Genomic DNA, 14,443 nt, shown 5'->3' with positions numbered 1-14,443 from the left:
AGCCCCCATCTCACAGAGGAGGGAGCCTAGCAGGCATCAACACTGTTCACATTCCTATTTCCACTCATGAACCCCACATATCTTAAATGCTCCCCCTCATCAGCTTCCCTAAAACCTTTGCCTATAAAGCTCTGTACCCCCGTACCTTGCCTCTCCCATCCTCCCCTTTCCTTGGAGTGCCTGCCTCTCCCATGATGACACCCATGGCCCTTTGCAGAGTTGAGGGTGGCTATGGGTGCTCCTCACTGATGTCTTCCACTTCGAGACAATTGTCCACATGCACCCTCTCATTGAAGGGCTGTTCCACCAAGGTCCTGCCTTCTGACCACTTATTCCCTTTGTCATCAACATTTTCCCCAACTTCCTGGTTACTGCTTCTCATGCATTAAAGTACTTTAAGTAGCTAGATCACTAAAATTGTTCTCACCCCACACTGTTTCTCTGTTAGAGTTCTAACTCAAAATCTCAGTCCCACCCAAGCTTTCTCTTCCCAGGTTATCTGTGGTCATTCCCACCATCTCTGTTCTTCAGATCCTTTAGGACCTGTGGGCCATCAAACCACACCCTTCTTTATGCAACAGTCTCTCCTCCCATTATGCTCCTTTGATTCCAACGTCTTAAGGGATCTCCACCTTCCCTTCTCTGTGCTCTCAGACCCTGCCTAACCCTAGGTTAATCAAGCTATCTGATGTTCAATACTGCTAGAGAAAATCCTGTGTGCTGTGGTAGTATTTTCTTTTTTGTCATGCACCTCTGTTCCTCTCCTTCCTCTGGCCACCTCCATGGAATGAAAGCCAAGGGTCCATTCTCAGTCTTCGCCTTACCTAACGTGACCTCCAACACACCCCATGTTCTGGTTTTCCTCCTACCTCGCAGGTGCTCCCTTGTCATCTCTCTGACCTCTCCCTGGAGCCGCATCAGGCCTTGGTCTTCAGCCCCTTACCTATACTTACTGCTTAGGTAACCATCTGAGCTCACTGCTTTAAATACCACCTTCATGCTGAAGACTCCCAGATGTGTGTGTCTAGCCTGGATTCCAGAACAGCCTTATTGAATTTTTGCCTAGGCTACCTCAAAGGCATCTTGAATTTCATACATCCCACACCTAGTCCTTCACCTCCCCACTCAGCCCCACCTTTTTGGGGATTCATGCAGTCTGCCCATTCAATAAAAGGCAGCTATCATTCTCTCTCTCAGATCAAAAACTTGACTCCACAATTTCTGTTAAACCTCTACTTCACCTCTTCTGTCAGCTAATCCTGTCAGCTCTCCCTCCCAGTCTTCTTTCCATAGGAGGGCACTGGAGAGCATCACCCTCTTGATATCCTTTCATCTCAACCATTCATAACATCATTTATATACAATGGTCAGGAGGCAACTGGTTTGCAATGGTTTTCAGCGTTGGCTGTACATGGGAATCACCTGGGGTGGCACTGCCTTTAAATATTCTGGTGTCCACATCCCATCCCCAGAGATTCTTATTTAAATGATCTGGGGTATGACCTGAAACTTTTAAAAGTCACTCCTGGGGGTGCCTGGTGGCTCAGTGGGTTAACGCCTCTGCTTTCGGCTCAGGTCATGATCCCAGGGTCCTGGGATCGAGCCCCGCATCTGGCTCTCTGCTCGGCAGTGAGCCTGCTTCCTCCTCCCTCTCTCTCTGCCTGCCTCTCTGCCTACTTGTGATCTCTATCTGTCAAATAAAATAAATAAAAAATCTTTAAAAAATAAAAAAAATAAAAGTCACTCCTGGGAGCAGGGCGAGGGAATTGGCTAAATGGGTGATGGGTATTAAGGAAGGCACTTGTGAGGAGGACTGGGTGTTATATGGAAGGGATGAATCACTAAATTCTACGCCAGAAAACAATACTACAATACATGTTAACTAACTAGAATCTAAATAAAAATTTGAGGGGGGGGACCCAGAAAATAAATAAATAATAAAATCCACTCCTGGCCCCCACCCAGGTGATTCTAATGAGCTACTAAGTTTTCTAGTCACTGTGCTAGGGCTTTAAAAAGAGAGACCTGGTGAAAACCATTAGTTTATGAAGTAGATTTCAGAATCGGTATCACACACTAAAAATAATATCCCCAAATCAAAATAAATAATAGTAAGACTTAAAACTGGGAAGCTATATCACTATGCTCTAGTTCTATGAACAAGCCTTATAATCTCAATCTTTACTTTTATTTCATTTTATTTCTCATTTTTTTAAAAGATTTTATTTACTTGACAGACAGAGATCACAAGTACGCAGAGAGGCAGGCAGAGAGAGAGAGGGGAAAGCAGGCTGCCCGCCGAGCAGAGAGTCTGATGTGGGGCTGGATCCCAGGATCCTGAGATCATGACCAGAGCCGAAGGTAGAGGGCCAACCCTCTGAGCCACCCAGGCACCCCTATTTCTCATTTTTATAAGAATCTTTTTTATTCATTTTAAATAGTGATCATTTGGTGAGAAAACCTTACCACTGGCTAAAAAATTGGCCAGAATATCACCAGATCTCAGTTCCGGATCTTCTGTGTTTTCTTTTCAAGCACATTTTTTCTGTGAATTTTGAGGGAAATGAACTGAGAAGCTCATCACAGTTTTAGGCCAGGTTGAAGGAGTTTAACAATTTAACAAGATTGGTTTCATCACTTGACTTTCTTTTTCAATTTTTGCTCACTTTTCTTGCAAAGGCATACAGGCCATGGGGTACAGGCTTCTCACGGGTGACCCGTCTGCAGTTTTTTAGTGCTAAGTTAACAAACAAGAGGAAAGAGAGAACTGGGAAGTAAAGAAGGATCACTAAAAAAACACTCAAGAAGTGGTGGGTGGGGAGGAAGGAGAAAGGAAGAGGCAAAGGAGGCCAGGGTCTGGCACCTCTTCTCAGTTCCCACAATGGGGTCGGGTAGGGGGAGCAGGTAAACATCTAATAGACCCTGTGAGTTTGGGGGGGACCCCACAACACAACTGAATCTAACAGTTATCTTCCCCACCCTATTTTCTATTTTCCTCTGATCAGAATTTGTAAATATTTCCACCTGTTTAATGGAATTCATGAACACCCCAGGTTAACCCAAAAATACAGATTGAGTTACCTGATTTTCTTATAAATTCTTCTTCTGGTACTCATTGTTCCAAGGACACCAGAACATGTTTATCTTAATCTCAGTCTGAAACCTGAATCGTATTTCTTTCAAAACATGTCAACTAGAGGGGCGCCTGGGTGACTCAGTGGGTTAAACCTCTGCCTTTGGCTTAGGTCATGATCTCAGGTTCCTGGTATAGAACCCTGCATCGGGCTCTCTGCTCAGGGGGAGCCTGCTTCCTCTCCCTGCCTCTCTGCCTACTTGTGATCTGTCTGTCAAATAAATAAATAAAATCGTTAAAAAACAACAATACAAACAACACATGTCAACCAGAGAACTATGTAAATCAATGAAAACAACTTCTTAAAACAAACAAACAAACAAAATCCCTAAAAGAAAATGGAACAAATTCAATTTTGCTTATTTGTTTTATTTTATTTTTATACTTATTTTACTGCCCTTGCACTTCAAGCTGGAATTATGAGAACACTTCTCAGATTATTTTAAGCAAATGAGAAAAGATTCATTACGCTGTGAAAACAAATATCAAAATATCTCCTATGGTCGCAGTGTTCATATCTGCACATTTAACTATAATCCTGCATAGGATCGGTAATACTTGTGTGTGTTTTTTTTTTCAATGTTTGTAATTGGACTTGTAAGACATGGAATTTTTCAATTTTTGAAGAACTGTCTAAAAAAATGAAGTAGCTGCCTCTCTCCAGTGTTGCATATAAAAGGCCTCTTTGTCACCTTCTCCCATGGAATCGGAACAGACCAACCCTACCTTCTCTCCTCTAACAAGGTAATGATGGTTTGTCCTGGAAATCTAAATCTGGCCCCAGGCAGCCTAGTGATTTTCCAGACAGAAGCAAAGGGAGAAAGCAGCGCGAAGAGAGGCTTTCTGTCCCTCTGCCGGGCGCCTGCAGCCGGCAGAACTGGGGGAAGTCTGCCACCTAGTGGAAGGTCTAGGCCAAGGCTGGTTTCTTGAAATAGTCTTTTGCCAGGTCCTCGTGGCTGTCAAGAACCGCTTCTATAAATGGAGCCCTGGGGCTGTAGTTTCCGTTGGGGACATGGTGTACTATCCAGAGAATACCCAACACCATTTACAAACAATATGCAAACCCAAGACACAAAACGTTCCTTCCTACAAATGAAAACTACACAGTGGCGCCCTATATAAAGCCTCTTCATAAAGTGGTGCCTCATGAGGTATTGTTTTACTTAACCGTCCCATCCCATTACCACAGTGGTTACTAATGTATTCTGGGTGTCTTTTCCTACACTGTGAAAACACAAGGTGGGAAGTATACTTAACCCCCATTATTATGATTAAAGTTGTACATGTGAATTTTCTGCACAGAGAATGTTTTCCGGCTGTTCAAATCCATGCAATAATTTATCCCAGTTTATGGATGCCATTCAAAAATGACTGACATTTTCAAATAAAATTAAGAGACTGGGAGCTGGATCCCAGGCCAGGGCATGCAGATATGTTTGTGCTCTCTTGTTTTGGTCCCATTCCTCACAGTATTCTAGTTTGCTTGATGTTTTAAATGCTTGTTTTAAATTTATGTTAAAGTAGCACATGTCTGCAGCCAATTAAGCCAACTGTGCTCTTTCTCCATGGGGGCCCAGTGTGCCATGGCTGCAAATGGTAGCCTCCCTGGTAGTGTAAACAGCCTGTTGATTTTATGGGTTACCCGAAGGGACCTTGGAGATAGCCCTTTCCAGTAGACATTGAGGTCTGACAACTTGTTATCTCCAATCTAGGCTGCAGACAGGTATGTGGGGTACCTTTGGAAAGACCCAGGGCGCAGTAGCCAAGGTCTACATTGGTCAAGTCATTGTGTCCATCCGTACCAAGATGCAGAACAAGGAGCATGTGACTGAGGCCCTACACAGGGCCAAGTTCAAGTTCTCTGGCCACCAGAAGATCTAGATCTCCAAGAAGTGGGGCTTTACTAAGTTTAATGAGGATGAATTTGAAGACATGGTAGCTGAAAAGCGGCTCATCCCAGATGGCTGCAGGGTCAAATACATCCTTAATTGTGGCCCCTTGGACAAATGGAGGGCTGTGCACTCACAAGAACCTTGGCACTGCCCCCTCCCTATCCATGCCCACCAATACATCCTACTTCCTGACAAAAAATAAAGTAGCACATGGATAGGTACCTATTTGAAGGCATCAGTCCCCTGTTCTATCCATTCCTTCTGTAGTCCTATTCCCTAGAAGTAACTACTTGTTGGTCTGTTAAATGCTTCTTTTGCTATGTTTCTCCGTAATCTCAAAATAAAATGTGTTTGCTGCTATGACCAGATCTATTGGTAGTGGACTATTTCAGTTTGTGTTCCCTCTGAAGTATACCACAAGGTAAGGTATTCCTGGACAGGATAGGGAAATACAATGAGGCAGGGAAGGAAGCCAGGAAAGGGTAGGCATCAAACCAGCTGCCACTACAGGAACCTAGAGTTAGAGCCCAGTGCAGAAATGGGAGCCAGTGAAAAACTGTGCGCAGTATCAGCAGTTTAGAGCTACTCTTGTCAAATGGGCAGCCAAGTGAGCTCCAGCAGCAGGAGAAACTCCAAAGCAAAGAAATGCAGAAGCCTAACTGGACACAGGGTCATTGTGTGCAGTTGTGGTCAGGGTCAGGTATCTGGGCAGGGCACTGTTGGCACCCACTAAGGCCATCTTACCTAAATGGGCCCGTCCCTAGCACACAGCCACCTCCCCTTCCCATCTTTCCGATTCATCATTTTTAGTCCTTCCTTGGAAACCTACGTCACTTAGAGGATATACTAACAGCTTTCTTTTTTGTTCCCATCCACACTAAGCAGCATCCTCAAGCATGAAGACTTCAGGTCCCCCATATTTCCCTTGAGCCCCCTCCTCCTCTCTCCAACCTCTCTGCTTCTGATTATATTTGCTTTCTCATTTACCTTATTCGATAGCTATATTTAAGTCCCAAATGCTCAGCCTATAAGATTCTAAAAGCATACAGATGAGTTGGTACAGTATTTTTCACTGTAGAGCTAATGTTCTCTATCATTACATTTCCTTTGTATTTGAGCTTTTTTTATGTTTCCTGAAATTCTAACTACTAATTCTTTTTTTTTTTTTTTAAAGATTTTTTATTTATTTATTTGACAGAGAGAAATCACAAGTAGATGGAGAGGCAGGCAGAGAGAGAGAGAGGGAAGCAGGCTCCCTGCTGAGCAGGGAGCCCGATGCGGGACTCGATCCCAGGACTCTGAGATCATGACCTGAGCCGAAGGCAGCGGCTTAACCCACTGAGCCACCCAGGCGCCCTCTAACTACTAATTCTTGCTTCTTTTGTTTGCTTTTATTTTATATTGACATTTCCCCCTGACCTCTTGTGCCACTCAGGGATCGAGTACTCTTTTGAGCCCCTAGTTCTCTATAGAGTCTCTCTGCAAGCCCTCCGTCATCCTGCTCCATTCTGGGGTCCTCCTCTCCACCTGCTGCCAGCTTGAGAGCCCCTGGTATTGCTTTCCCAAGATGGAGCCACTGTTGCCTGTATTCCATTCCCTCTTTTTTCTTGGTATTCTCACCTTGCTTGAATATATCCTAAAGGGCTGTGTGGGAAGTAAATTTCCTTTCACTTTGGCCATTGATTTTTCTTATCTTTAGCTTAGTAAATTAATGCTTTTAATTCTAAGTTAAAAGTCACTTTTCTACTTTCTAGGGTTACAGTTCCAAAATCTGATGTTTCTTACTCCTTTGCAGATGATCTGTGTCTCCCTGACTGCCTCAGAAGCTTTTAAGATTGTTTCTGGCTTTTCTAATTTCTAATATAATCTCATATTGCTTTTTACAGTTTTAAAGATTATAAAAGTAAAACATCTGTAAAGTATGGTGTTTTTTGGCTATGTTATGGATTTTTGTTGGTTTCGTACATATTGCTATCAAACTACAAAACACTACTGAGAGGTTTTTAAAATTAATACATGGAAAGGTATGCCTTTTTCATGGGTCAAAAAATGTAATTTCTCCCCAAATTAATCTATACATTCCATATAATACCCAATCAAATTTTCCACAGGCTTTATTGTAGATATTGAGAAGCTAAATCCAAATTTCTTATAGAAATGCAAGGGACCTAAAACAGCCAAATAAACCTTGAAAAAGAAGAATAATGTTGGATGATTTGCTGTACTTGATTTCAAGACGTACAAAGCCATGGTAACAAAAACAGTGTCATGCTGACTTAAAATACACAAGTAGATCAACAGAACAGAAGAGGGTCCAACAATAGAAGCACATATCTATGGACAAATAATTTTCAACAAGGTACAAAGGCTAGTCAGTAAAGAAAAAATGGTTCTTTCAACAAATGGCAGGAGAACAACTGAATATCCATTTGCAAAACCATGAACTTTAAACCGTACCTTGCACCATATATAAAAAAATTAACCCCAAACAGGTCATAGACCCAAATTTAAAGGCCTTTAAACTACAAAGCTTCTAGAAGCAACACAATGGAAAAATTTTGTGACTTTAGTTTAAGCAAAGGTTTCTTGGATACAATACTATTATTCATAAAGAACAAATTAATAAATTGGATTATATCAAAATTTAAAACTGAACAAATTGATAAACCAGACTACATCAAAATCAGAAACTGTTCTCCAAAGCCACAGCTATGGAAATGAAAAGACAAGCATCAGAGTGGGAGGAAATATTGGCAAACATATATCTAATAAAGGACTTTTATGAAGAATATATAAGGAACTCTCACTCTTCAGTAATAAGGAAACAATTTTTAAAAATGGTCAAAAGACCTGAAGAAATACTTCAAAAAATGAAACAAGAGTTTCTTAAGTTTTGACTTAGGTATATACCCATAAACACAGTGGAAAAAAAATTAGTGGCAAAAAAAAAAAAATGCCTAAGAAAACGCTCAACATCATTATCATTATGGAAATTTTAAATTAATACCACAAGAAGATGGCACTACTCCTACTAGAAGGGTTAAAATTTTAAGACTGGCCACAAGTCAAGAATGTGAAGTAACAGGACACCTGGGGGGTGGGGTGGGGAGGGTCAGTTAAGCATCTGCCTTTGGCTCAGATCATGAACTCAGGTCCTGGGCTCCACCCCTACATCCTGCTCCCTGCTCAGCAGATGTCATAGGCTCCCTCTTCCCCCTTCTCTTGCTCTCTCTTGCACTCTCCCTGTCAAATAAATAAATAAAATCTTAAAAAAAGAATGTGGAGTAACTACAACTCTCACTGATGGGAATATAAAATAGTAGAGAAACTTTGGTAAGCAGTTTGGCAATTTATGAAAAAGTTAAACATATGCTACCAGATGATCCAGTCATGCCACCCCCAGGTATTTACCCAAGAGAAATAAAAACATATGTCCAAACAAAGTTTGTACATCAATGTTCATAGCAGCTTTATTGTAATAGCTGGACACTGCTCTAACATCCATCAACAGGTCAGTGTCCATCAACAAACTGTAGAATATCCCTACAATGGAACACTGCTTAGCAAGAAAAAGAAATGGACATGCAGCAACACAGAGGAACCAGTGTGCAGTCAAAGAAGCCAGACATTTATGTGAAATTTATAAAACGCAAGCTAATCTATAGTGATGGCGAGAAGGAAGATCAACAGTTTCCTAGTGGAGGAGGAAACTTTTAAGGCTCATGGTATGCTCATCGCCTGGATTGTATTTATAGGGATATACATATGTCAAAACTCATCAAATTATACATTTTAAATATGTGCAGTTTATTGTATCTCAATTATACACCAATCAGATTGTGCAAAAAATGGTACTTACAAGACTCAACTGGGTCTAAGACCTGCTTAAGAAGTTACAATGTCTAAATGTGATTCCTATAAATATCAGTTCACTTTTTTTCTTCAAAGCAATTCAATTTATAACATCCTCATTAATCTACATGATAGTAGGTCCCCCTTGCCCACAAGAAATATGTTCCAAGACCCTCAGTGGATGCCGGGATCATACGGAACCCTCTTTATACTGTTTTTTTTTTTCTTCTTATCTGTAATACGTACATGTGATAAAGTTTAACGTATAGATTAGGCACAGTAAGACATTAACTAATAATAAATTAGGACAATTATAACAATATACTGTAACAAAAGTTATGTGAATGTGGCCTCTATGAAAATATCGGACTACACTCACCCTCCTTGCAGCGGCGACATGAGAGAAGAAAATCCCTACACACCCAGATGAAGCGCGGTGAATGACGTAGGCATTGCGACGGCGTAGAGTTAGACTACTTATTGACCTTCGTATGATTCGTCAGAAAGAGGATCGTCGGCTCGTGGACCACCACCGACCGCACCACCACCACCGAAACTGCGGAAAGCGAAACCACAGATTGCTAAGGGGACGCTTACTATGCATATATTCCATATGGAATCAGCATGATTTACATAATTCTTGGCTCACTTTGGAAGTCCTGGTTCAATAAAAATACCTGCCTTTGCTCTAAACGGAAATATGCACTGCAGTGGCTGACTTCTGACAGTGGGGGGAGCCTGGACAGTGCATTCTAACAGTATATTGGCAATTATGTACGTGCATTTAATTTACCCAACCAAAGCTGTCAGTATACGCGTGAGAGACGCAGTCAGCAAAGGATGCAGACTGTCCCTTCCTCCAATTAGAAGCACCAAGTCTATTGTATGGGGGAAAAAATGATACCTCTCAGAAGGAACATATAGTATTTGAATTAAAATTTATGAGTCAGGAGTAGAATCTTTGGACCCACCAGGCTGAGGTAAACTTGGCTCTACCTCAGTTTGCATGTCATCATAATCTAGATCAACTGAAATTTAACAATCTTATTTGGGGCTATGTGAAAAACTAATACAAAGTAGACCATGGTGTTGAAAATTAAATTTAAAAATGGGTTTAAACAATTTATACTTTTTTTAAGATTTTATTTATTTGACAGAGAGAAAGAAAGAGAGCGAGCACAAGCAGGGGAAGCAGCAGGCAGAGGGAGAAGCAGACTCCCCATTGAGCAGGGCTCCAACACAGGACTCTAGGATCATGACCTGAGCCAAAGGCAGATGCTTAAGTGACTGAGCCACCCAGGTGCCCCCAGTTTATACTTTTTAAATGGTGGTCACTAGGCTGCTGTGGGAAAAAGTCCCATGACCAGCACCTTCAAAGACTTGCTGTTGTAAGCCAGGTGTCATTATTTCACTGGTCCTGTGCTATTGCCACAAGAGGCAAAAAACAGCCTTCCTATTTCATTTTGCGTTGGATGATAGAAACTTAGAATTGTGTAAGTCCTCTGTTTGCAGTCAGGCAAGCAAAGGGTAGACTATGGCAAGAAATCCTTGGAAAATACGACTTCTGGGATGAGGTTCTTGGCCATTTGTCACGTGACTATCCATTAATCCAGAAATGGATGAGCTTGATTGTATTAGTGTTCCCAAAGCCTGTGCTATTTATTTCCAAAGAGATAATTTATGCAGTTCAACAAGAGAAGGCATGAAATGGGATGCAAAAGTCATAAATCTATTCTCTCTTTCCCTCTCTCTCCTCTCGGAAATTATGCGTGGTTGATACTTGCAATGCCTGTATTGGAGAACCATATTTATGGTGCCTGGTGCCCCAAATAGACAAATCTGTAATTGAATAACATCATGAGCAATTATTAGTTATAAACAAGGATGTCAGTTCGCTTCTTACCCTAAAGGCCTGTCCACAGAGTTGTACCAAAGCCAACTCTCATGCTCCTTTTGCCCAGGTTTCCTCCAAGGGGAAGTCCACTGTGGGGAATTCTGAAAAGCGGAGGGAATACCTCACCAGCAGTTACCATCTGATTATTAGTTAATAGTACCATGAAAAAAAAAAAATAGGGGGTGCCTGAGTGGCTCAGTCAATTAAGTGTGTGTCTTTGGGTCAGGTCATGATCCCAGGGTCCTGGCAGGTCCCCCCATCTGGCTTCCTGCTCAGTCAGGAGTCTCTTCACCCTCTGACTCTCCCCCTGCTCGTACTCACTCTCTCTCTTTCAAATAAATAAGTAAAATCCTTAAAAAAAAAAAATTAAAACTTTGCTGAATAACCGTTTTGACCAGTGTATGTCTCTTGATGTTCTGAATCTTTTTGCTCATGCCTTATATGAAGAATAAGGGAATTATTAAGGCTCGGTATAGAGGGGAAAGTCTCCCATAATCTCTGGCCAAAATTCTCTAAAATAATAATCATACATTTCTATTAGTCACATGCAGATAAAAAGGCAAAATTTTCAAGCTACAGCAAAATTCATCAATTGTCTATTCTTTCCTCTCCTTAACAGTTTTATTACCTTACAGAAGCTTTTCTCATATCTTTCCAGGAAGAGTATCTTAACGAATAGTAAAGTAGGACAGGAACAATATTAGAAGAACAGAGATCACAAGTGAATAGGCTTTAAAAATTCTTCCTCACCTTTGGTTTTCTTCCAGATTCTTCTACTGTAAAATTCTCAAGTACCTGACTCATTAATACTACCTATGCTTGCACCTTATCATCTGTATTCCCTATGTTATCCAAAACAAAAGATTCAGAAACAGTTCTAGACTCCAAGTTATTCTTTTCCCCATTACGACTAATTTTTCCCTGTCTTTCCTATCTCCTCCCAAGCCCTTGGAAAGTGTTGACTCTCAGTGACAATGCTGACTTTTCCATTTGGACATTGTTGAACTGTCTGGCTATGAAGCTACATTGCCATATATCAATAAAGTTGTAAGGATTTAGAGATTTAGTAGGTGGAACAATGTGGTGTCTCACCTGTACAGAGTACAGAGCCCCTGCCCCATAGAACAAGGAGGCTTACTCCTGAGAGAGAGGGCCAAGGGACAAGAGGGAGTTAGAGAGCCGGATAGCAGGATAACCTAGGGAAATATTAACCTGTTTCTATTCCCTTATATGTTCCCTTTCATCTCACTTCAGGCAAGGAGGTGAGTCTTTAGCATTTCTTTCCTGAGTAATTTTTATTTATTTTAATTTTTTAAAAGATTTCATTTGTTAAAGAGAGAGCACGGGTGCATGTGAGCAGAAGGGAGGAGGGAGAGAGACAGGCAGATTCCATGCTGAGGGCAGAGCCCAGCTTGGGGCTCCATTCCACGACCCCGAGATCACAACCTGAGCCAAAACAAGAGTCAGATGCCCAACTGACTGAGCCACCAAGGCGCCCCTCCTTGCGTGAGTTTTAAAAGCAGAAAACAGAAGTCACTTTGATTAGTCTCTTGTGTCTTCTGCAAACATCTAAATTACCTACAGAAAGGATGCTAGGAGCCCCAGGGGGTATAAAGACAAATACCTTTTTATTTTTTTTAAAGATTATTTATTTATTTATTTATCTGACAGAGAGAGATCACAAGTAGGCAGAGAGGCAGGCAGAGAGAGAGGGAGAAGTAGGCCTCCCGAGAGCCCGATGTAGGGCTTGATTCCAGAATCTTGAGATCAAGACCTGAGCCGAAAGCAGAAGCTTTTGCCCACCAAGCCACCCAGGCACCCCAAGACGAATGCTTTTAAGACCAAAGAGAAAAAGAGGTAAACTCAGAGGATGGGAAAGAGATAAAGATTGGTGGGTCCCGGGGTTAAGAGAGATTTACATTTGACTTCTTAGCCCTTCAGAATGGAAATGCTGGACACCAAGTACAGATGGCCCATGTGTTCCCATCTACACCCATGCCAAGCATGGCACAGATGCAGACCATGACCCAGAGGGACCAAGACTCCCAGGTCACTGGCACAACACTGTGTGGTGAAGAAGCTTCCAGATGCATTTAAGCTAATACAAAGAAAATTAGGAAATGTCATGTTTTCTGCACAACCCATTTGGTGCACTAAGAGTCATGTGTGGACCTCTTGTGGGGTATGACTGATGCATACCTGTAGCCCACACTGATTATAGGGCTGGAATTTAACCAATTTCATCATGAGCCCATGGTCCTTACTGTTTTGTAGAACTTGTATAAAGAGATGAATATGAACTTTTGGAAAACATAACTGATGAACGAATACTGAGGGTGTGTGGTAAGTTTAAGTTTGAAAGAGTACTTAAGAATATTTTAAAATTCCTGGCCAGATCAGTGCCTTTTTCAGGAGTAACAAAATACAGATCACTTCTTTGTTACTGTCATCTTGGCTCTGTGGAAGTGGATTCAAAGCAGGACAGTATCAAACAACAAAAAATAAAAGTACTATTCCCAATATTGTACAACTTGTAAAAATTATAAACAAATAAACCCTGGGCAGATACAGGATGGTCGGAGAAAGGATGCGAAGAGAACTTGCTAGTTTGCCGAGATTGAAGTTCTCTGTAATTCTCAGGAAAATAATCTAGAAAGATTTTAAGGTCTCTGATTTCTTTACTTTTTTAAGTTCTCAAAAAAAAAAAAAAAAAAATTAAAAATCTCCCCGGAGAGGGAGAGGCATACAGCAGCCAGGAGACATGGTACCTGGGGAAGGGACCAATGTGTTAGACTGCAGTGGAGACAACTGTGGCGACGGATGAGAAGGTGACCAGAAACAGCGGCCCGTCTTCCAGCATTTCCAATGAGAAAGCCCCACCCGCAAAGGGGAGACATGTAAGTCTTGTCCTGGAGTCCTGGAGAGTGAGAAATGGAGAAGGGCTCAGCTGATATGCCTCTCGTGGTAGCCCTGGGGCTGTTTAGCTCACACCCTCCCCCCTTTGCTGGCCCAGCTTTGCTCCAGCCATACATGAGGCCTGCATCTGCATCTTCTTTACCAGGAATGCCCTCCCTAGACGTTGGTACTCCCTAGATGTACATTCCTGTATGTCTTCTGGGTCTTTACTCAAATAGCACCTTTGTAGTCAGGCCTGCTCCAGCCATACATGAGGCCTGCATCTGCATCTTCTTTACCAGGAATGCCCTCCCTAGACGTTGGTACTCCCTAGATGTACATTCCTGTATGTCTTCTGGGTCTTTACTCAAATAGCACCTTTGTAGTCAGGCCTTCACATATTTTACTCATTGTGTGTCTTGTCTGTCTCTTGCCTCTAGGGTTCTCTGCAAAGAAAGGCACTATGTCTTTTGTTCAGTGCTGTCTTCAGCCCCTAAAAGTGTCTGGCACCAAGTACATGTTTAATAAATGCTGAAATGAAAAATGAGCACATTTGTGTGTTTTTTTTTTAAGATTTTATTTATTTATTTGACAGAGAGAGAGAGAGAGATCACAAGTAGGCAGAGAGGCAGGCAGAGAGAGGGGGAAACAGGCTCACTGCTGAGCAGAGAGCCCGATGCGGGGCTCGATCCCAGGACGCTGAGATCATGACCTGAGCCGAAGGCAGAGGCTTAACCCACTGAGCCACCCAGGTGTCCCAGCACATATGTTTCTACG

The 14,443-nt window shown here is 42.0% G+C and overlaps 1 long non-coding RNA gene and 1 other non-coding gene across 2 annotated transcripts in view; one reads left to right on the top strand and one right to left on the bottom strand.

Annotated features, from left to right (window-relative positions):
• The window catches only part of LOC116567797, a 46,466-nt gene extending 32,559 nt beyond the window's left edge, over positions 1-13,907 (bottom strand). Inside the window, exons 1-2 of the long non-coding RNA XR_004276337.1 lie at positions 13,540-13,907; positions 9,257-9,433 (exon numbers count right to left, since the gene is read on the bottom strand). This is a non-coding gene — a long non-coding RNA (uncharacterized LOC116567797). The remainder of the gene's footprint in view (positions 1-9,256; positions 9,434-13,539) is intronic.
• Positions 4,665-4,798, top strand: LOC116568384. The gene has a single exon (XR_004276591.1). It is a non-coding gene; the product is annotated as a small nucleolar RNA SNORA70 (small nucleolar RNA).
• Positions 13,908-14,443: the final 536 nt, after the last annotated feature.

Source organism: Mustela erminea, chromosome 10, assembly GCF_009829155.1.
Source record: "Mustela erminea isolate mMusErm1 chromosome 10, mMusErm1.Pri, whole genome shotgun sequence".
NCBI lineage: Eukaryota > Metazoa > Chordata > Mammalia > Carnivora > Mustelidae > Mustela > Mustela erminea.
This window is presented reverse-complemented; position numbering and strand designations above follow the sequence as displayed.